Here is a 25,080-nt window from a genome sequence, read left to right as displayed (position 1 = left end):
AGAGTGTGGCTAACCAGTAAGTGCCTTATAGGTAAAAAAAAAAATATGACAAGGCCCCCTTCCTCACTTGACTTAAAGGGTAGCTCCCACCATCATGATTTTTTTTCTGTCCCTGCCTATTGCCCTTCTATCCCTAACACCCTCCCTGCCTTTATTTTTATTTTTTACTATTTTTAAAATGGCATTTAGTCTGCCTGGTAGTGTGCAGACTTCCAGGCAGACTTCCCCAGCAGGCACCACGTCACTGATGCCTGCTGGGGCCGGCACTTCCGCCCTTAGTTCTCCTAACAGGGTGCCTCCAGCTGTTTAACCACTACAACTCCCAGCATGCCCTGACATCTATTGGCTGTCAGGGCATGCTGGGAGTTGTAGTGGTAAAACAACTGGAGGTACCCAGGACAGGAGTTTCATGGGGGAAGCAGTGAGCCAAGAGCTGATGCGGGAGGGACGGGTGCGGGGGAGCCTCTTCCTGCCGCTCGGTAAGTAACACCCAAACCCCCCCCCCCGCGCCCCCCGTACCTTGCAGCAGTGTCCCCCATCCCCCCCCCCCCCGTAACTTGCAGCTGCGCCCCCGGTACCTTGCAGCAGCGCCCCCCGTACCTTGCAGAAGCGCCCCCGCCCCCGATACCTTGCAGCAGCACCCCCCCGCACCTTGCTGGAGCAGCCAACCCCCCGCGCCACCCGCACCTTGCAGCAGGGCCGTTGGCGAGTGCGGGAAGCCGATGCGCAGCCCTGGCTGTTACTGCGCCTGCGCAAAATTTCGACTGATGCCCTGCCGGAATCAGTCGGAATTTTGCAGTGACGTCACTCCGCACTGCATTCGGCCACTAGGAGGGCGCCCCCTAGTGGCCGAATTTCAAATTGCTTTTAAAATGTTTTAAAAGCATTTTTTAAATAAAAGTATATTAGAGATATGTTGTAGTACTTAAGTACTACAACATATCAAAAATAACTTTTCATGACAGTGCCCATTTAAATCATATTGAGAACTTGTGGGTCCTTCTTAAACTATATATTTTTTGTAAAGGAAAACAGTACACCTCTGTGAACATTGTCTGAGAGGCTGTGGCTGATTTTGCACGAAAAGTTGATCATAAACAGATCAAAAAACTGACAGATTCAATGAATGGAGGACTTATGATGGTTGTTGACAAAAAGGGTAAGCAAAGGTGAACTTAATCCAATGGGGCTGTTCTGAGAATCAGAATACCTGAAATTGTCAGCACAATACAGGTGCTGAGGTGCCATTTACAGCATATAGTATTATGTCAATGCAATTTTGATTGTCATGTTGTGCTGGAGGACAATGCTATAATGGGCATTTAATCATACCTGTGTCCTGGTGGCTGTAAAAGGAAATTCCATACAGCCCTGAAGATTTCATGTGTGATTTTCACTGCCTCAAAATTAAATATGCATTTCTTGTATAAACAAGTGAAATACACACAGAAATTAGGAAAAAACATGGAAATGTAGGAACTGTGCTGCTATATTGTGCCTCTATGTAGGACTATATGCAGTCCTTCTAGGGAAGAACATTTTTGTAATATGGCATAAAATGGAACATGCCTTAAAATAGCCTCTGTTGCCTTAAGTACAGTATAGCCCTATAGATATGTCCATAAACACAGTTCGTAAGAAAGAACGATCAGAGCACTCACCACTGCTGCAGAAATATACTTTATTCACAATCCAGGTGACACAAAAATAGGAGCGGGACAGACAAACAAACAGGCAGGAGTGCTTCTAGCGCAATGGTGCTATTTCACGCAATCCTGCGCTTCGACTGGCCCACACGTTATCACGTCTTACAGGTACTTATAAATAACCCCTGACCCGGTTGCTAAGGTAACAGTTAACAATGAAACTCCTAAACAAAGCAACTGAGATACACATTAAAACATTCCTTAAAAAACATTAGAGCAGAGAATTACAACAGTACATTAAGCTCTGTCCTATCGTTCAGACCTACAGGTCCCATCGCTTCGTTTTGGCCTCTTTTATATTTAGTATTTCGTCCCGATCGCATCCATTCTGAGCATGCTCAACTCTTTCAAGAGCGGAGAAACAAAAAGGATCTGCCTCATTAGTATGAACTTCTTTTATATGTTGTATAAATCTCACAGATCTCACTCCCATCCTCAGGGTGTGAACAGGCTCAAGGACCCGATGAAATAAAGGACATTTAGTTTTACCCACATAGAATCTTTTACATTTGCAGGTTAGGGCATAGATTACATGAGTAGAGCGACATGAAATCAATTGTTTTACCCTTACTTCGTACCCATTCAGAGTAAATTCTTTCTGTTTAGAGTTTAATTAGCAAAATGAGCATGAACCACAACAGAAATTTCCTATTGGTTCAGACAACCAGTCTTTAGCTTTTTTCGTTTTTTCTCTTATACTTGTTTATGACATCTTTAATTCCCCTATTCTTTTTATAATTAATTATGGATTTTGATTGCATTATTTTCTCTAGATCTTTATCACTTTGCAGCATGTACCAATTTTTGTGCTATACATTTCAAATGGTCTTATTTAAAGGGGTACTATAAAAAGAGAATATGATTCTTTCTTCTTTCTCCAATTTGCTTTTCTGTTTAGTTTTTAATGACGCATCCCTTGGAATTCTGTCTACTTTCTTTCTAGCTTTTGTCACAATATCTACTGGGTATCCTCACTGCACAAGCCTTTCCTGTAGCTCATCTGCCTGTTTTTCATACCGTAGGGCATCATTGTTAATTCTATTTATGCTTAAAGGGGATCTCCGGTGCTTACACAGCTTACACCCCCTCCCGTAGGCTTGAAGTGAGGGGTGGAGCGTGACGTCACACGGGGGCGCAGGCTTGACGTCACACGCCGCTGGCCCTGTAGTCGCCCGTAATCAGACCCGGAGCGAACACGCTCCGGGGACTGATTACAAACGGGGTGCTGCGTGCATGATCACGGGCGTCCCAAGCGGGACTTCCGCGATCAGGCATCTTATCCCCTATCCTTTGGATAGGGAATAAGATGTGTATGCACTGGAGAACCCCTTTAATAGTTGGCTATAGGGGATACTTTGTTTAACTTGTACAGGATGGGACGACTCGTAATGTAAAAGAGCATTCTTTGCTATAGTTTTTCTAAAGCCTGATGTAGTAATCTTATTGTCAATGACCTCCATCTGGGCATCTAGAAATTCCAGATGATCTCCTCCATATTGGGATGTTCACCTAATTGCGATTGTTTAAAAACTCGCCAAACTCAGCTTCGGTCCCGTCCCAAAGAGATTATCTACGAAGCATAGATACAATTACATTTTTCCAATAAATTGGTTTTGTAAAGAAAAAATACAATTGCTTTCCAGTACGGCAAGAAAGATGTTCGCATATGAACGGAGGCAGGCAACCCCATAGCAGTCCCATTAATCTGTCTGTACCATTCATTGCCGTACTGGGAAGCATTGTTGTTAAGGACAAACAACAAAACTTCAGCTACCAAGTCATTTGTTTCAGGAGATTTACCATTTTTTTGCAATAATTCATGCGTAGCCTGTGTGGGATGCGGTTGTACAGGCTTTCCATGTCAATAGATGTTAACTTCTAACCTGGTTGCCTCTGGAATTCATTTAAAGGGGTACTCCGGTGGTCAACGTGTTTTTCCGTTTTTGACTTACCCTATTTGTTTTGTTTCATTTTTATTCTTGTTGTTGGGCCTACTCTATTTCCGTTCTTTGTTGTCTTTTTATCCCCCAATTTGTTTTCCTATATTTGCTTCTATTTCCTGTTTCTTGCTGTGCTGAAAACTACAAATCCCAGCATCCCACATGCCTTGCTGATTTGGGGCGGCTCCTTTTTTTTTTTTTGTTTGTTTGTTCCGCCCTTTACCCCCCTACTATTTTCCCGGGTCAGCCCCCTTATATGCAGCACACTAATATAATCAGCCCTGTTTGGGATACAGTGTCATACACACATAAAAGGGACTACAACTCCCAGCGTGTGTCATTCAAGAGTCTTCAGTCTGTGGTATAACACCAGCATACTGCCTCTGTAGTCTCCTGGGGGTTGTAGTTCACCACACCTCTGTAGGGCATACACCAGTGTTTCCCAACCAGGGTACCTCCAGGTGTTGCAAAACTACAACTCTCAGCATGCCCTGACAGCCTTTGGGCATGTTAGGAGTTGTAGTTTTGCAACAGCTGGAGGCACACTGGTTGGGAAACACTGTTGTAACATGATATGTATGCTGAATAGGCTAGAACAGTGTTTCCCAACCAGTGTGCCTCCAGCTGTTGAAAAACTACAACTCCCAGCATGCATAAAGTCTGTCAGGGCATGCTGGGAGTTGTAGTTTTGCAACAACTGGAGGCACACTGGTTTGTAAACACTAGCATACACACACACACACACACACACACAGGGACTACAACTCCCAGCATGTGTCATTCAGGATTCCCCGCCTCCCCCTTCACATATAGGGGGAGATTTATCAAAACCTGTGCAGAGGAAAACTTGCCCAGTTGCCCATAGCAACCAATCAGCTTGCTGCTTTCATTTTTATGAAGGCCTGTGAAAAATGAAAGAAGCAATTTGATTGGTTGCTATGGGCAACTGGGCAAGTTTTCCTCTGCACTGGTTTTGATAAATCTCCCCCATAGAGATCATTCCCAGTATGAGATTTATTCCCCTGCAGTCCATACATCCCCAGCCCGTGCACCCTGTCATCCTCCCCTTCAGATAGCACTTATCTGTGAGGTCCTTCTCCTGTGCAGACCTGTGTCCTTAGAATACAGAGCAGGGGGAGGGTCTGGATGAGATGAGGGGGCGTGGCTTATTTTTCTCATGCAGACAGAGAAAAAAAAAAAGCTGTGACATCTTGTCCACAACAGACTCAGAACTGTGGACAACAGTAAAAGAAAACCCTCTGAACTACAGAACTTCCTGCCCAACAAACAGGTAAGAAAAACACATACATGCTGCCAAAACATATAACACATGTATATTGCAAAAAAACAAAACTTACAAAGAAGATGCCATATAGTCAAAAAAATTCACCACCGGAGTACCCCTTTAATGCTGAGATCAAGTCTCCTATGTCTCTCAAAAAAAGATGGAATATGTTTTAAAGTAGGAGAAATCATCCAATCCACATAACTGGAAAGGTATTGAGTCGGTGAACCAATCCCCGAGACAATTGGGCATCCCGGCGGTTGGTTTACCGACTTATGGACTTTAGGCAACATATACCAAGAAGGTTTCCTTGGACTTCTAAGTAATAGCCGTTCTTCATTTTTTATGTTAATTATGCCCTCTTCCACATACTTACGGAGAAAAGATTGTAATTTTTCCATGATCTGACTAGTCGGGTCAGCTTTCACTTTTTCGTAGGTCATTATATTACCTTACTGGTTTGTAGCCTCGTTATTGTGGTCTTTTTTGGCTCAAATGACCACAGCTTTATCCTCTCTACTACTCAATGTCTCTAGGGCTATTTTTTCTTTTTCCTTAATGTTATTCTGCAGTTTTGGGTAAATTAGCTTTAACCTCTTTTAACACTGTTTTGTAAAAGACCTCTATCACTCTTCCTGGTGTCAATGGAGGGTTAAACAGAGAAACATTACCACCTCTAAAGGGGACATCCTCTGTTGTCCCTTCTATAGGAATTTCAATTTCAGCCAACTCAAAAAGAGACAACAAACTCTGTTCCTCTACTGAGTCAAACTCTTTAGGGATCATAAAGCTCAACCTTACATACCGTTTCACCATCTTTTGTGTTTTGTGTGACATTTTTATTTTATCATTTGCAAAAAACTTCTTTACATTGAACAAATCTTCCTGAAACCTTGTGAAATCAAATTCCTCTGTGAGGCCAAAATGAAGTCCTTTGTTTAACACCGATAACATATCCATGTCCTGTTCTATGTCCATTAGATTGATGACAATATTATTCATTTGCGCCATGTGACACTCTTCCTCTTGGGATTTCTCTTTCTCAACACCCTTTTTGCTGCCCCTTCCTCTTCTAATCCGCCTTCTAAAGGGTCACTCTTATGTGGTACACTGTTCCTGCTAGGCTCCTGTTTGGACTCATTAGAACCGCTTGAGTCAGACCCCGTGGTCATAAAGTCTAAACTCTTCAGTTTCTGCTTGAGATTCCCTTTTATTTTCTGTTGTTTCACTGGACCTCTTTTAGTGTTTCTCTTATTCCAAGTGAAAATCTGCTATGTGTCAAAATCTCTCTTGTCTCTTATAAACTTATCCCTCTTGACTTCTTGTAAAGAGGAAAGTTGTTTTCTCCAATGCTAGAGAGAAAGTGGACGCCGCATGGCCCTATAGATGTCAATAGGTTTCACATTACAGATTTGTACAACACAGATGTTAAAAATGTCCATGCGCTTAAGAACTTTGGCTTTGTTCATAAATCGTTTTTTAGACCTCACTTTGATTAAAACATCCAAATTGTTCATCCACAAACATTTGTCAGTTCACATGTAGTTTAATTTTATGGCAATAATTTTAAAAACTCTTGAAATTAAGAACAAGGGACTTGTTCTGGGCATTTTTTTTTTTCTGTTAATTTTTTAGTCCAGTTGGAATCCACAATCAGCTGGTGCTCATGTAGCCCTCAACATAGAAGTATTAAATACAAAAAAACAAAAACAGCCTCATCATCAACATGTCCTAATTATAACTTGTAAAAGGAGTTACAAGAAGCCCACATGTTGATTCTGATATATTTATTTATTTTTCATTTTTTGGGGAAATAACTGAAACTTTTCCTTGTATCCCAGTGCACCTTCTTTTTGCTAAAATATTGCCAAATACTGGACCTGTTTTCCCCCTTGCTAGCATCTAACTTTTTCTTTTGTCCTGTGGATGTTCTGCTTTTGAATATACATACTATACAATGAAATGCATCAATACACGCAATACACACGTACACACATGTATATGTGGCTTATTTCCTGACCTTGTATAGCATCCAGCAGAGATGTTATTGACATAATTGGTTGGATTTGTAAAGTGCCTAGTATTTAGGCATCCAAACATTTCTAAATAACGTTGCTTGCTACCAGCTGTCACTTTTGGAACTGCTGCATAAGATACTCATTGGAGACATAATATCAATTTACCTTGTGCCAACTGGTAAAAGTGCAATCATTTACTAGTGGATTTTCCAAATTATACTGAAGAGGAGTTGTTGAACTGTGGTGTCGGGGCAACTTCTAAGCAAATTATTATCGTCTCTGTAGCTGCTTTTCTACAAAATGTTTTGTATTTTGACATTTTGGCAAACAGAGTAATTGCTTACATGTTCCATATTACTTATACTTCTCTTAAAGGATCGTTTCACAGCAATGATACAAATTGTACACCCACCACCACTGAGCATTGGCACATGTCGTGCTTAGAGCTAGCCATGTATAGTAGATATTTGTCTGTGAACCTAACATTTGTGATGACAACCTGACTGTGCCCAGATGTCTCCCATGGAGGCAGGGAAGAGTTCGATGGGTTTAACCTGCCTGATCTATTATATCCCTAGAAGCTGAACACTACTATGTATATATGGAAGCTACTTATTATAGTACTGCTATTGGAATAACATGCACAAGTAATATGATGCCATTGACAGGAGTCATAACCAACCAAAATTTTATTCCACCAAACTTCGATGCTTAGTTATACAATTAACCTGTTTTTTTAATTATCATTTTATATAGTTAAATGTTTTCTTCTTTTTAAGATATTTATTAATATCCTATTTTAAATACACATATATAATCAGTGTGTGAGGCAACACACTGACTTGCACACTATGTAATGTGCAAAAAGGTTTTTTTCTTTACTTCGGTAACATTTCCTATTTAAAAACCAAATAATACCTTTTTGAAAGGAATAACATGCACACATGCATGGATATGTTTTGACTACTTTTTGACCACATCTAGCTTTACTTAGGCTGGGTTCACATGTATCAGTTGTCACAGATTCCTCTCAGCGTTCCACAGAGAGAAACATATGCTAGAACTGATCCCATTCATTTCAGTGGGGCAGTTCACAATCATCCAGCGTCTCAATTTTGACGCCGTATGGTTAGACATTGTTGGAGGGCACCGGATAGGGGAACGCAGCAATGGACACCGGATGCCATAAAACTCATGACAACTTGTCATCAGTTGTGGCATGAGTTGCGTCAAAATCTAGGCTGAGTTCATCTTTGCCAGATGCCGGACATATGTAAACTCAGCCTTGCATAATACCTGTGACCTTGCAGCACCAATTACCAATTCCATAGGGAAGAAGTATTCCTCCATTTAAAGGGAATCTGTCATCTCTTTCACGAAAGCCTGAACAACCAGTTATGGGGGGTCCCCAGTGGCTTCTGCCTGACTGATAAATCTCTTCATTTACCCAATCAGAGAGAGATCTACCAATCAAGGCTGGAGGGCCAGGTAGAAGTCGCTAGGGACCACCTTGATGACATGAGGCAGCATTAGTGACAATGAGCGAACACCACCAAAATTATAATGAAAAAATATAATATCTTTATTTCATGCACATATCAACAAAGCCATAGAAAAAGAGACATGTTAAAAACAGTTAAAATGAGCTCAATACACCCCTGAGGAAGTCGCTCTGCAACGGAACGCGCAGGGTTCCGGTGTGACCCCGTCCCTGGATGTCCATCTCTGTCCTTTGCCTAAGTATCAGACAGCATTGTTGTTATTGCATGGAATATTTTTCTTTCTCTGATTTAGGGACAGGATTGGTGGTTGGGACATTGTTATTATATTTTTCTGTCACCTATATACCAACTGTTTATTGTGGATGGGGTCACTCATCTGTGGGAAGGGGTTAATGGCCCTTCCCCAGGGTGGTGCTATGCTCTGTATTGAGCTAATTTTAACTATTTAACTGTCTTTAACATGTCTCTTTATCTATGGCTTTGTTGATATGTGCATGAAATAAAGATATTATGTTTTTTCATTATCTTTTTGGTGGTGTACGCTCATTGCCAGTGATTACTTCTTCTTGGTTGTTGTCATGTGTGTCTCCTTCACTGGAGCTGCACCAACTAGTTTTGCACACATCCTTGTATAGATTAGTTGAGCCCCCCTTCATCATATTGTTGATGAGGCAGCATTATGGCGCAGACAGGTTCCCTTTAGCAAAATTTTCTGTACAGTAAATATTTGTAAATTTATAACAAAGAGACTTTAGAGGCTTATATTATGGTGTTTTGTATGTATTACTACAACAGTGTTATTTATTGACAGATACAAGATTCTTCATGTGAGACCACATTTTGACAAGAATTGGTGAATGGTATTTTCTTATTTCTTGGATCATAGAGGATTTCAGTATTTCAACCCATACTGATGACATTTTATAGCACATAAAAAAGGAAATACCTTATTATCTTAAATTATAAGATAGATAGATAGATCAATGGATAGATCAATGGATAGATCAATAGATAGATAGATAGATAGTGTAATAAAAATAGTCACATTTAAGATTTATACAATATAGAACCACAAAGAAAATGCTGGAACGATGATTACCAAAACCACTCTTCTCCCTGGAATTCTCTGTTCTCAAGTTAATTTTGTAAACTGAGAAACTCTGACATGTCTTCCAATAAGTGTCTTTTCTTATTAGTGAACAACCCATAGATTTTGGAAGGCCTTTAACCTCTTGTGTAATTTAAAGGTTGCAGAGAGAATAGCCAGGGATCCCAATGAAATGCTATTGTTTTAAGTAGTGTGTGCAAAGTATCAATAAGGTTTCTGCTGATGCAGCACACATACAAAAAGCAATTTTGATTCCCTGGACTCAAAGAGTATTATTGTGATACATTTAGTGTTAATCAGCAATCATGGTGTAAGATTTGTTAGCAACTTCTACATAAATCAAGTATATTATGTCAGCATGACCATACTTAGTCAGTTAAGCGGTATCAGCAGTTTAGTCAAAACCTTCATTTTTTTTCTAATCCGTTGAGGGCTATTTATTTACTCAGGAAAATAAGTACGCATTGAAAACGACCATTTATCATAAGTTATTACTTATTTTACTGACTAACCAACGTTCAGCAGTAGAATAATCCATGTGGGAATTATAAGAGAACATTTTCCACAAGACACTGTACTATAAAGTGAAGCTAAACATCAGCAATTAAATAAATAGATAGCTAGATTTCATAACATTTCCATTAAATACAGAAAGACTGTCTACAGGTTCAATTATGAACCCATTGGTATCTGTGTGCCCCATTTGGTGCCCCTGGGTGAGAAAATTTCCCTAATACAGCATATGCCGCTGTCAAAGTTTTTCTTTTTATTATTAATCCATAAAAAATATATCAGAATAATATAATAAAGAAGATTTATCAAAACCTGTGTTGAAGAAAAGTTGCCCAGTTGCCCATAGCAACCAATTAGATGGCTCCTTTCATTTTTGAAAGGGCCTCTGTGAAATGAAAGAAGCGATCTGATTGGTTTCTATAGGCAACTGGCCATCTTTTCTCTACACAGGTATTGATGAATCTCCCACACAGAGTGGGCTCATAAAATTCAGGGTCTCTAACGTACAACTACAAGCATACACATGAGGCCTGATTATAAGGGTTAGTTTAACCTTTTCATGATAAAGATAAAAAAATCTCTGAATTAAAATAAATAAAATTAAATGTAAGGGTGCAGCTAACACACCTGAAACGTGTTACTTTATGACTTCTGTCTTTGGCTTTTAAACAATAAATCTACTTATTGCACGAGACCTGCGCTGGACTATCTTGCACTATCTTGGACTATCTTGCACATGTCAAAAGACAGAGGGGCAGATTCTCAAAAACTGTAATTTCTGTTACAGCGATATTATTCACATCTTTTTTTCCTCCTCACATATTTAAAGGTCTCTTGTGCTGCTTTGAAATTATGAAAATATGAGAAAATTCATTTTCACACCACTTTTTTTTCGTCCCCAAATTATTATTTTTTTGTTGCATCCATATTGGATTTTTTTTTGTGCCAAAATTGCAGATTTTTGCGCCAAATTTTACATCCCAGAAAATTCTGGCGGAAACATCTCACGAAGTATTCCATCATTACTAGTGCCCAGACAAGCGATAACTGTATAAAACATTTCTGAGCTTAAATGTGAGTGCAGGTGCAGTGACCAAGAAAAAAAAAAAAAAAATATATATATATATATATATATATATATATATATATATATATATATGTATATATATATATATTTTTTATAACATTTTTCAATAATTGTTATTTCTTCTTTTAATAATTAAATAACACATTTTCCCCCCAAAAAACTCAGAGGAAGAAAAAACTAAAACAATAAAACTACAACAATTTCTGCGATTTCTACACTATCAAAAAGCTGGTGTGAAATTTTAGATGTAAACTGGACTCTCACCCCTTTGAAAATATTATGCAAAGCAGACAATATACGTGGACATACCCACTCTTACAAAACTCATGTGAACAGTGTAACCCTCGGCACAAAGCTCTTTGAAAATGTGGTCGATACTTTTTGCGCCAAAATTTTGCCGCAAAATAGATTTTTGGGGTGCAAAATTCTTTGAGAATCTCCCCCAGAGTGTGTAAGGTCTAGAAACAAAGACTCCACCTATTACTGTATGTGGGATTCTTCAGAGAACCATGTCCCTTTAGTTTATAATGGCCTCAAAGTCCTTTACCCAACAGAAACACTATTTAGCCAATGGCTGCAATGTGCTGCACTGGCTTGAATGTCCTAGTTGCTGCGTCCCACTCTTGTCCCAGCAGCTTCACTTATGCCTTAATTCTGACAAAGAGCACCCCACTCTTTCTTTGTTGGTGACATACTTGAAGGAGGATTGTTTTCTGGCTCGGTTTAATAGCTAAGTCAACCTTCTTCTCTAACATATCTGATTCAGAGATAGACATAAGGGCTGGTTTAGCTAATGAACTGAGCCAGAAAGCCAGCCCCCTCTAAGTATGTCACCAACAAAGAATGATGTGTAAGAGGGGAGCTCTTTATTAGTCAGGACCAAGCAATGTGTGCTGAATTGTGGCCTTTACTTCAAAGTTAAGCAATAAAGTATATTAGTAAATATAGTAAAAACGTGTAATAAACAATGAAATGTGTTTTTCTTCTGCTGGACAACATCTTTAATGGGGAAACATTTTTTTTTTTTTTTTATCAACTGGTGCGAGAAAGTTAAACAGATTTGTAAATTACTTCTATTTAAAAATCTTAACCCTCTGTCAATGTGCAGGAGAGGTTTGCTATGGGGATTTGCTCCTGCTATGGACGGTTCCTGACATGGACAGAGGTGTCAGCAGAGAGCACTGTGGTCAGGCAGAAAAGAAATTTAAAAAGAAACAAACTTCCTGTGGAGCATACAGCAGCTGATCAGTACTGGAAGGATAAAGATTTTTAAATAGAAGTAATTTACAAATCTTCTTAACTTGCTGGCACCAGTTGATTAAAAAAAAAATTGTTTTCCACCAGAGTACCCCTTTAAGCAAAAAAAAAAAAAAAAAAAAACTTGTGATGGATAGCAAGAACAGATTTACACTAGTCCTAGTCCTGTCATTCAATTAAACTTTTGACATGCCATGCAGACATGTCAAAAGTTTAGATCTGACAAGGTCTGAGTGTTAAGACTTCCTCCAATTGTTACATATAGCCAGGTGAAACATGTGGCAGCACACTTAACTCCTCAACTTGTCACTCAGTCTACCTGACTGCAGGAAACTGGCTCCATTATAATTTGACAGACTGAGCACCAAGCTGAGGAAGAAAGTGCACGTTCACATATTTCACTCGGCTATATCTAACAATTGATGGTGGTCTCAGCACTGGGACCCTGACCGATATAAACTTTCAACATGTCTGATGTCTGTGAACTATATCAAAATTTTTGTTAAATGAAAGTAACTCTTTAAAGTAAAGATCATCATAGTGAAATGCAACAAATTCATGGAGATACACCTCTTAATAAATTTGACCTGTTGGCCTGTTGTAAAAGGAGTCTGTGAACAGTGCTAGATTGGTGAGGCATAAAGTATTTTAAACATACCTAGATGAAAGGTCATGTGACCTGAATGGGCAAGGAAAGCAAGTTTTAACCCTCTTCTTGCTCTGTTTAAATTGTCTTCTGGGTGGCCCCATCACTTGCTTTGTTTCAGGCTCTCTGCACTGAACACTCAATTCCAAATCCTCTCCTCTGCTGTGAGGGATGGCTGTTATGTCTGTCCAGAGCTGTCTACTGCTAGAGCTGTCAATCTTAGTATAGAGGGCAGAACCACCCAGGAGGCACTTTTTTAAATTATTAGTATGCCCTGAGCAGCAATGTGATATATATATATATATATATATATATATATATATATATATATATATATATATATGATCGTAGTAATATGCAGCACACCAAAATCAAGTGCAAAGTGCTTTTTATTCCATGAGGTACAAAAGCGACGTTTCGCCGGCCTCACGCCAGCATTCTCAAGTGACAATGAGTGATACAAACGGGCTTATATACACACCGCCCTTCATCAATTAGTGACATCATAAGTGTATTAACATAAATAAACAAACATCGAGAAAGACATGATCATACTTTGAATCACAAACATCGCAACAGAGTATGACATATATTCACTATTACAATCCCTCCCTGGGTGTATAGCTTATAGTGTACTGCTTACTGTGAAATCTACGTGTAGATTGCCTCCCGGGTCCAGCCACGGTGTCCATAGCCTCACGCCGTGAATCTCGTGGAACGCCAGAGTCAGCGCCATTCGCGCTGTCAGCGGAGAACAACATCCGGTACGTCACTTCCGATGTTTAGAAGATCGCGATGTACGCGACGCTAGGCTTGGTGTTGCTTAGTAACAAGGCTTGTTGATCCCAGTATCCATGGAAATCAATGATAACGGTCAGAAAAGTAGCATATGTATGACACAAACTGGGACATCAAGTATATGTAGAGAAAGATAGTTGTATAGACATAATGTCTATACAACTATCTTTCTCTACATATACTTGATGTCCCAGTTTGTGTCATACATATGCTACTTTTCTGACCGTTATCATTGATTTCCATGGATACTGGGATCAACAAGCCTTGTTACTAAGCAACACCAAGCCTAGCGTCGCGTACATCGCGATCTTCTAAACATCGGAAGTGACGTACCGGATGTTGTTCTCCGCTGACAGCGCGAATGGCGTTGACTCTGGCGTTCCACGAGATTCACGGCGTGAGGCTATGGACACCGTGGCTGGACCCGGGAGGCAATCTACACGTAGATTTCACAGTAAGCAGTACACTATAAGCTATACACCCAGGGAGGGATTGTAATAGTGAATATATGTCATACTCTGTTGCGATGTTTGTGATTCAAAGTATGATCATGTCTTTCTCGATGTTTGTTTATTTATGTTAATACACTTATGATGTCACTAATTGATGAAGGGCGGTGTGTATATAAGCCCGTTTGTATCACTCATTGTCACTTGAGAATGCTGGCGTGAGGCCGGCGAAACGTCGCTTTTGTACCTCATGGAATAAAAAGCACTTTGCACTTGATTTTGGTGTGCTGCATATTACTACGATTATTATTAAGGAACCAGTGGACCGTGGCTCCAGCATGCGTGCACCCTACCTACATCTCTTCAATTACCTCGATGTGCTGCTTATTTTGGGATTTTATATATATATATGTATATATATATATATATATATATATATATATATATATATATTGGCCCTCAACCAATCACTGCCAAAGCGGAACACCACTGTGAGCAGCAATACACTGAGCTGCACCACGACTTCTTGGGCACCAGAAGTAGGAAGAGGATCTCACCAAAGGTTGGGACAGCAACACCGGAGGCACCTGAGGGGAGGCAGGAAGTAAATTAAAGTTTATTTTTATAATACCAGCAGCCTGGGCATATTGATACCAAGGACCTGATCCTCTTGCTAGATTATACGGAAAAATTTACTATTGGTTTGCTCTTAACTTTCAAAAAGCTTACAAATATTATTCTTTTACAATCTAAATTTAATTTATTTTAGGTTCTCATCTAAACGCACTGTATACCTCTTGGGCTGCCCTAGTACAAGCCCATTCAACATTTTATGATGCTTTTTTTCCCCTGTAAACTAGGAAGGGAATGTAAAATCACTACATATTTTTTTCCTTATATTTCCTTTTTAAGCCATTAAAGCAGGCTGAATAAGCAGTATTTAAAGAAAAGAAATTTGGTTAGTGTATGATGAAGCGAAATTTCCTTTTTAATTACAAGGTTTCTAATTGATATTGGTCCATTTTGTTTATGATTGATGATATCTTCAGCTGGAAACATGTTTCAAAACAAATTGTTTGGCTATGAGAAGAAATGAAACCGAAGTTAACTCTCTAAGTGGTGTTTTCGGTGTGAATAATGTGAACCTAATCTAAAGCTACAAACAAACACAAGTGTTTTCAAGCCTGAACGGCAGAGGGATTCATGTGTGAGTACAATAATGGACACATTCTTCTTAGCTATGTCTCCTGAAATTAGTTCAAAATTGTACAATGTTCTAAAGTTAAGTTGAGATAAATGTAATGATAGCAGACAAATAGAATGTGCAGAGAAGGAAAAATGTTAGGTACCCATACATGATACTGTGCGTGTGTTGGTAGGCCTAAATATGATCAGGAAAAGCTTGAAACCCAGGATAGCTGAGGAGAATTCTTGGTAGAATATAACTTACATAGTCCCTGTGGTCAACACTTGGAGCAATACACTTTTCAAAACTAAGTGATTTCCTAGGGGGGCTATAACAATGGGGGGGGGGGGGGGGGGCTATAACACTGCAAAAAAAAAAGTGGGAAAAAAAGTGTTAAGAAATGTGATTTAACCCCTTCCCTAATAAAAGTTAGAATCACCCCCCATAGGGGGCTATAACACTGCGCACACTGATCTTTTACACTGATCACTGACATGTATTAATATGCCAATGATGAGTGTTATTGGCGCTTGACTGCTCCTGCCTGGATCTCAGGCACGGAGCAGTCATTCACTGATCGGACACCGAGGAGGCAGGTAGGGATCTTCCCGGTGTCCTGTAAGCTGTTTGGGATGCCGCAACTTCACCACGGCTGAGCTGCCAGGATACTTTCAGTTTTACTTCAGACACGGCAGTCAACCTTGATTGCCGCATCTGAAGGGTTAATACAGGGCATCACCGTGATCGGTGATGTCCTGTATTATCCGCAAGTCCTGGCTGTTGATGGCCACCGTGACCGACCGGGTAACTGTGTTACCCCGTGTTATAGCACGGGAGCCAGCGCAGGACGTAAATATATGTCCTGCATCGTTAAGGTGTTAATATTACCTCTGGGTCCTGAGTTAGTGGTTCAATCTTGAACTTGCCTGGGCAACCTGTGTATAACACTTTATTTGTGTACATTTCGCTAGGCTATGTCAGCAAGAATTTGTGTACTTCTGTGCTATCCCCTGATGAACCACATATTTTATTAAGGAAAAGGGGAAACGGGTCGGGATTAACAGTTTGCCACAGGAACCAGTTTTGAAGGGGTCATTTACCTGTGGGAGCAGCATTGGCTATGCAATTTCAGCTACTGCACCACCTCTATATATCTGTGTGGATTATGACATTAAACCCTTGCCACAAATGAATGTGAATTTACGTCCACTGCGGGCTCCCGAGGTATGACGCACGCTCAGCAGGTGAGCACACATCGTACCCGGTGGATAGCAACCAGGACCTACGGCTAATGCTGGACATCGCCGATAGTGCTGATGTCTGGCATTAACCCTTTAGAAGCCGCGATCAAAGTTGATTGCGGTGTCTAAAAGCAGTTATTTCCCTTGCCAGTTAGCACAGTGGGCTAATCGGGTCTGCCACAGCTAAACCGCAGCATCCCGATCAGCTGAGAGGACAATAGAAGGTCTCTTATCTTCTTCCTCGCCGTCCGATTGTCGCTCTATTGCTCCATGCCTGAGATCCAGACAGGAGCAGTGGAGCGCCGATAACACTGATCAATGCATATCATTGATCAGTGTCTGCAATCAAGGTATTGCATGTTATAGTCCCCTATGGGGGCTATAACATTGCAAAAAAAAAGTGTAAAAAAAAATAGTTAAAAAATTTGATTTAACCCCTTCCCTAATAAAAGTTTAAATCACCAGGACAGGACATGGAAATAAATGTAATGGACGGGAAAGGGAAGAAACCAGCATTCCACCTGTTGAGGATACACCTGGGGACAAAATTAGGGTGGTCCAAAATCAGGAGAAGGGGGGCCAGACCGGTCGACTAGGGAGCAAGCAGGGCCTGCTATATGCAGAGAGGCCAAGGTGTGTCGGGTAGTAAAGGAGAGAGACAGGGCATCATGAATGGAGGGATTCCACGTCCAGGGTAATGTGGGTAAACGTCTTGCACTAGGTGGACCCACATTTTGCCATCCCCATTGTGGCACATATCCAAAACCCTTGCATGAGCGCAAGTGAGATAATAGAGGCATCCATCAAGCAATCCAACGCCCTCCGAAATCTTGTGTCTGGAGAGAAACAACTTAAGTATTTCATCTTAAGTATGTTGATCCTGCTGAACCAGGAAAAGTCCTTACGGTCCCAGGAGGCCAAGTCAGACTTAAAGCGGGTAACAGCAGATAAAATATGAGGTGCAGCAGGGAGGACAGGTCAGTCGAAATAATGGTACCAGGTAAGAAGGACCACGGGAGGGCGAGGAGAATGGGAATGAGGTCAACGAGTCTGACATACGTTCTGGCAGCGAAACACCAAGAGCCTTCAATTTGGAATAATTAATTTAGAAATTAATTTAGAAATCAAGAAGGACAGGTAAGTCTCAGCTCTTCCCCAGCAAGCCATGATTTCACGGAGTTGCAGATGGGTCCCCTAGACCCCAGGGATTACCACCATTAAATGTTTAAATGCCGTGATCGCTATTGATCACAGCACTTAACCATTTGAATGACGGACATCGGAGCCAGCTCTGATGTCCGTCATTACCAGCAGATGTCAGCTCCTGATAGCAGTGGGGAGCACCTTTTCCATCAAATGTAGTCAATGTAAGCTGTGATGCATACAACATTGCCCCTTACCTCTTGGTGGCTCAATCTACTGAAATCACAAGAAGTTTGGCTTCTCATAAATCTAAAATAATTTGTGAAATTTGAACTAAAACTGAATCAAGCTGAATTGATTTAGTCATCTGTAACAAAGAAAGTTACACAGATTTGTAAATGACTTCTATTAAAATGTATCTTAATCCTGCAGCACTTATCAGCTACTGTATACTATAGAGAAAGTTGAATTGTTCTTTTCAGTCTGACCACAGTGCTCTCTGCTGACACCTCTGTCCATGTCAGGAACTGTCCGGAGCAGGAGAGATTTGCTATGGGGATTTGCCCCTACTCTAGACAATTCCTGATATGGACAGAGGTGTCAGCAGAGAGCACTGTGGTAAAACAGAAAATAACAACTTAACTTGCTGTGAAGCATACAGCAGCTGATAAGTGCTAAAATAATTAAGATTTTTTAATAGAATTTGTGATCGGGGCTCCATACGTGTACTAGTGACAGGAAAGATTGCCTACATACCTATACAAGATCTTACCCTAGCATAGCGGTCTGAGTTGTGCCATAACCGCGCAATGAGGGCACGCCTATAGAGGGCATGCACTATAGTGAAGGAATAAGATAAGGGAGGGTTGGGAGGGTTCCACAAACGACACGTGCTCCGCCCCTGTAGGAGAGGGGGAAGTTATATACACACGCCCCCACCTGTTCCCAATGAGCCCCACCTGGAAGTGCAGGGAGCGATAATTACTTCCGCCCCTCGCACAAATACAGCCCATCAGGCTTTATACTTACAAATCTGTTTAACTTTCTGCATAAGTTGATTTGAAAAAAATTGTTTTCCACCGGAGTACTCCTTTAAAGGAGGGAAATCTGTCTGTGACTCTCAATTGTTTCAGATGTTTCTTTTTTACCACTCGTAATATTTGAATTTGAGTAAAACAATGCAAGAAAATGTGTCTCCTGATGGTCTCTTGGATGTGTTCCTTCATTTGGCTTTGTGTTATTATAACATTTACAAAGGCACGGGGAAGTTTGTTTTGGGCACACCAGCTAATCCTAACACCACAACAAACATGAGATGGAATTATTACATTGCCATTGATTTCTGTTTTAAGTTCTGGGTAAACATTAGTTACAGACAACTTTTATTTGCAACAAAAGATGAAGCAGTAATGAGTAACGTTCTTCCTACGCAAATATAACACAGAGAAATGTGTGCATGATGATCAACAGATTAGTTGGCTCCATATTCTATGCTTGTACCTGCAGCCATCTGACTCAATGATACAATATGAATACAGAGCCACATGCTATAATCTCTTCACTACACAAGTCAATGAGCTTAAAAAGATATTAGAAATATATTGATTCCCATTGTAAAAGGCAGATTAAATCATATAATCCTTGTCCAGAAATTTTGAGACAGTCTGATGTCTTAAAGGAGAATGCTGGCAAGTTTTTTTTTTTTTTTTTTTTTTCAAATTATGGCCATTGTGTGGGATATAAAAAATACAAATGTACAGAACTTACCTCCAGCGCTCCTGTGGTGCCACCGTGTCCTACTTGAAGCTGCAGCGTGACTGTCATCTACGGAAGCACCTAGGCCCAGTCTGTTATACTGCAGCTCAGCAAATTGCTGGCCCAGGCGGAGTAATTTGCTAAAAGACATACAGTAGGTCCCGAGATATGTCCCCCAGAATATCCTCTGCTAAATTCAGGGAATTGTGCGCTAGAGGCGCGGCTCCACCAGCTCAATTTACATATTCACGGTCTGTGGGGGAGATTTATCAAAACCTGTCTATAGGAAAAGTTGCTGAGTTACCCAAAGCAACCAATCAGCTCACTTCTCTCATTTTTCAGAAGCCTTTTGAAAAATCAAAGAAGCAATCTGATTGGTTGCTATGGGCAACTCAGCAATTTTTCCTCTGGACAGGTTTTGATAAATCCCCCCTGCGACCCCACGTCCTAGTGACATGAAGTCTCTGGTCACATGAGCGCTCTGCTCTTTGCATAGAGCCCATACATCGACTGGGCGCTCACATGACCAGCAACTCTACATCTCTAGGACGTGGAGTCACAGACCGTGAATATGTAAATTGAGATGCCTTGCCTCTAATATGCAATTCACTAAATTTGGCAGAGGATCTTATGGAGGACATATTTCAGGACCAACTGGACATATTTATTAAGTGACCCCTCGTTAGACTCCTGTTCAACCACACTATAACCCAGTGTATTGAGTTTAGTGAGGGTGAACAGGCTGATAGTTTTCCTTTAACTAAAAAGTAGATATAAGTCATAAGTAGAGGTTAGCAAACTTTCAAAACATAGGTTACATAGTTACATAGTTCATAAGGTTGAAAAAAGACCAGAGTCCATCAAGTTCAACCTATAACCCTAATGAGTCCCTGCTGAGTTGATCCAGAGGAAGGCAAAAAAAAAACATACTCAAGGTAAAACTTCCTTCTCGACTCCAAATATGGCATCAGAACAAATCCCTGGATGAACATTCTGTCCCTATAAATCTAGTATACATAACCAGAGATGTTATTATTCTCCAAACATGCATAAGGCCCCTTTTTGAACTCTTTTATAGAGTTCACCATGGCCACCTCCTCACGTTCTGCCGGTTCATTGAAGCAACATGTATGGATAATGATAAGCGGATAGTACCCGGTGGTTACTTACAGAATTAATTTAAAAAAAAAACACTAGCAGATTTTTATGCTTTTTTAAATTAATGTTTATAAAGTATGCCTTTTTGGAGGCAGATGCCTGCCGGTGTTTATATGCACACAGAGGTATACAATAGAGCACTGATGCAGAACACTCTCTGCTGCTTTACTATCATCACAGCTATTCTGCCTCCTGATAGGTTGGAAAAGCTGCTTAAAAGGCATTATGGGATTTCCTTAGGTCATGTTATCCTGCCTCCTTCTCCAACACAAGTTTAATAAGTTCTACCTAACCTAAACACCTGAACTTTGAGTTCTAGCCAAACTGAACTTTTAGCAAAGTTCTCAATGAACTCTTGTTCTACTGGTTCAGCCATTTTATGAGATGAACCATATTTTCAAATTTTTCCATGTTTGAATATCTTGAAAAAAATGATTGATTATGATTTTTAAATGCTGTTGATTTTGAAATCTGAAGTCTCAAACTCCTCCAGATTTGTCAATAGCTCCTTGATTTTCTTGCCCACCCTGTATAAAAGCATAACTCTACTGTAGACCAATATAGTCCAACAGCATGGTTTAACCCTTTCATCCTGAGGGGAAGATAACCATTAAATTGTGGATGCAATCTCTTCCATATAAGCAATGTGTTCTTTTTCGAAAAAAGGAAAAAAAATAAACTTCAAAACAACCCAAGAACTTAATTAAAATTAATTAAAATCTAAATGGGATGACATCAGACTGACTTCGCTTTGGACAGCTTAGTAGAAAGTCACCGCCTGAATACAATGTGTGTGCTGACTCTGACTCCAATTCAATAGCTTTGTGTCATTTTGCTTTCTTTCACCCCCTCCTAGCAGAAACATTTCCTCTAGTCCTAATTATGCTCCTTCTTTTTATAACTGCTGCATCTGGCAATCCTTTTCTCAGTCTATTTCACTTGTGCCTGATGCTTGCTCTTCTCTTTTTTTCTCCAAATGCAGAAAACCCAAGACTTGCAAATCAGCTCACATGTGCTACAATATTCCCATCCCAATTTAACAACTGCTTATCTTAGGACAAATAAAAAAATATATAGAATAATAATAATCCAGGATTCTTCATTTATTCCAAACCTTTTATTATCAGTGCATACTTTCCTATTGAGTAACTAATAATGGAAATGAACCAACCTTCTCTTTTAGAACCACACATAAGAATTAGCCACATGCTATAAAATATTCTAAAACATTCTGTCATTGCCACCTTCAGTAAAAGACTGTCTCAATAGCATCTTACAGCCCAGTGAGTAGAGCCAAAGGCAACAGGCCTGTGAACAGTAAGGGGTGAACACTGGATTGATGTTCTCTTATACACACGGAGATGTCCAGTGAGAGGACATTCTTGATTCTATCAACTTCTTTAAACGCCGCTGATGTTCACAAATTGGATGTCAAATAAAATAAGGGGAGATGACAAATGAGAAAGCAAGAGACTTGGCCTTTCCGTGAAAAAAAAGGCAACAGTTTCATGAACTGATGTGTGGTGAGTGGAGAAAAGGTCAAACCACAAGCAATCCTGGGGAGTTTTACGGCTATGTAGACATTAAAGCATCATCACATTTTATCATTATTATGTTTACTGTCAGTTGATAAATGTTCTGATTACGAATTGCCGGATATATGTAACTGCTCTACTTTTGCCACAATTTGGGGACCAAAATACACTGATAAATGACTCGACAAGCTGCAGAATCAGCTTTCCAAACAGCTGCATCCTGTTGGATGTTGGAAGCAAGAGAATGTAAAAAGATGATCTGTACTGAGAAGGGGGATTCTCCAGGCCCAGCCATGTGTCCCTTTTGTTTTAATAAGTAAAATGAATATAACAAGTCAGCCTTGCCTTACATACTATTCAGATTACATAAATATTATATACACTGGTATTTTAGATACAATTTAAGCTTTGAAAAACAATAGGAGATTTAATATATTCTTCCATGTTCCCCACCTTAAATTCAGCAAAGCTCATGTTGCTTTTGGCCAATGTTGATCTTTATGAGCATGGGTGCAATACAATATCACACTTCCCTAAGCAGAACAAGATTGATTCTTTTATTCTATGCGTCTTATTAAAATGTGCCAATTTTCCATAATAATTTTAACCTTTACATGCTGGCTACGGCTATTGTCCAGGCATCTCCTAACCTCTTTGCGTCCATGTGCATTTTTTTTAAATATTGGATAAAGAATGAGATATGTGACATCTCAATACTTCATTACTATTCTATTCTGTATGCCTTTATACATCTTCCTTTGTATCAAGGATCTGTGTGTTGTAAAGACAGATCTGTGAACAATCCTGAGCAGTAATGGTAAAATAATGCAGTAATCTGTGGATTCCTCCGGCGTAAAATTAGTATTAAGGAAGGCATTTACATGGTTTAATAGCCACACATAACAGACACCTCATCCAGGCAGATGGCAGTAATAGGAGTCTTGCAATAATTACAGTTTCATATACTACCCATGTTACAGATAGGAAACTATCATTCAAGCAGACAACATGCCACTTCTAATGGGTAACAGGTTGGAAAATCAAGCCACTAGCCTAATCTAGAAGCAATTCATATTTCATCTATATTACCGCTCATCTGGTCATCTTCACAACTTTGTAATGGCCAAGAAAATCATTGCAACTCCAAGTCTGAGATTTGGGAATGGAAGCATTAAAACCCAGACTATTAATGAAAAATCCACACTTCATGCTCAATATAACCCCTCGTTTAACCCTTCCATTGCCAAAGCCATGGCGCTCAAGAAAGACTGTGCAACTGTATTGATGTAATACCGATTCCAATGTCTTCACCTGCAATGGTTTGACCTATTTGAGTCTTTATGCTATACATATGGCAATAAATAAAATTAGCCACATCCACCAGCTTATTTGAGACAGCAGCAGGCAGTAGAGACCATGTCATTTTGTATATTACCATGAACTACTATTCTTTACCACATGCTAGTCACTTAGGAGAAAAGCTCATCCTTTGACATGACTTGACTCGGTCTTTGAGTTAACACATCTGCATGTATAATGAGTATATCGTGTCCTCCCATAGTCTGGAGCTTTTGGGATTTTTTTTTTTTCCCACCAGACTACTTTATTGTTCATTGTAAAGTGTTGTGTGAAATAAGCAATTGGATCTGTGGACATATTGGTTCATCAGAGCATGACACAGATATGCATGGGAGACATCTACTTAAGTTCCTTTTATGTAGCTCCTTTCTATGTATTTGAATGGAAATGGAACATGTCTAGGGACCGAGGTCTTGCTTTAGTTCAGCAGGTGGGTGGAAAAGCTTATCTACCTTTATGTTCAATAAAATATGCAGACTGTTACATATATTAATTATGTATAATATATAATAAGATATTCAATTTTGTTTTGTTGATTCATTAAAGGCAAGTCTCTTGACAGTTGTTAAAATTAATGAAACAAAAAGGCAGGGAATAGAGAGAAAAGTTATTTATAGCTTTGTCAATTAGGCTGTATAGGAATTCTGCACAACGCCTTCCATCTCTTACCTTGTACATGTGTCCAGGATCAGCAATCATAAATATTCGAGGGAGCCTAATAAAAGGACGGAGCGATGCTGAATTGAAGCATTTTGCAGTACCTTCGCTTAAAGAATAAATGCTTTGTTGTTAAGGAAGCCTGTGTAGCCAGCAGCTCCAGCAAGACTCCAAATTTACATTCACAGCCAAAAAATAAAGAGATACATCCAGAAAGCAATCTAAAAAAATCAGAAAACAACTTAACGTGCCAAAAGCCAAAATCCACACATTCCGAGACAGCTTAATAAGACAGAAATCCCAGTGAAAGGAAAGTGGGGAGGGGGGGCGGAGGGGGAGAAGCTTTGAATAGATGCCTAGAAGGAGCAATCGGAATGAACAGGTCTTCCACTGGCTCTTGTCTGTACATCCAGGAGAAGCAGCTAACACCTCCCGTGCCCATATATGGTTTCTGCAGCAGTTTACTTGGCTTTTTGCAGTCTGTGGACCTTGTATGAGACAACACTTGCTTTGGTCCAGCCACACAGCATCCCTCTGTGATGGATGCTGCTGCTACAAGCAATGACTGAAGCTCTGGCTCTGTGCACTCAGAGCAGGACCAGTGCTGTGGAATATATTCCTGCTCTGTATCTACAAAATAGGTAGAAGCTCCAAAGCAACTGTCTTGTGCCAGTGTTATACTATGAAATGTGCCACTTGCTCTGCCAACTGAAATGGGCAGAAGTAGTGTTAGCAGT

The 25,080-nt window shown here is 40.0% G+C and overlaps 1 protein-coding gene across 3 annotated transcripts in view; it reads right to left on the bottom strand.

Annotated features, from left to right (window-relative positions):
* NLGN1 (neuroligin 1) overlaps nt 1-24,825 on the bottom strand; it is an 896,776-nt gene extending 871,951 nt beyond the window's left edge. For all 3 annotated transcript variants that reach the window (XM_056565209.1, XM_056565208.1, XM_056565210.1), the window contains exon 1: nt 24,356-24,825. The gene's annotated coding sequence lies outside the window, so the exon portion shown is untranslated. The remainder of the gene's footprint in view (nt 1-24,355) is intronic.
* Between the last annotated feature and the right edge of the window lie 255 nt (nt 24,826-25,080).

Source organism: Hyla sarda, chromosome 3 (genome assembly GCF_029499605.1).
Source record: "Hyla sarda isolate aHylSar1 chromosome 3, aHylSar1.hap1, whole genome shotgun sequence".
In the NCBI taxonomy this organism is placed as follows: Eukaryota; Metazoa; Chordata; class Amphibia; order Anura; family Hylidae; genus Hyla; species Hyla sarda.
This window is presented reverse-complemented; position numbering and strand designations above follow the sequence as displayed.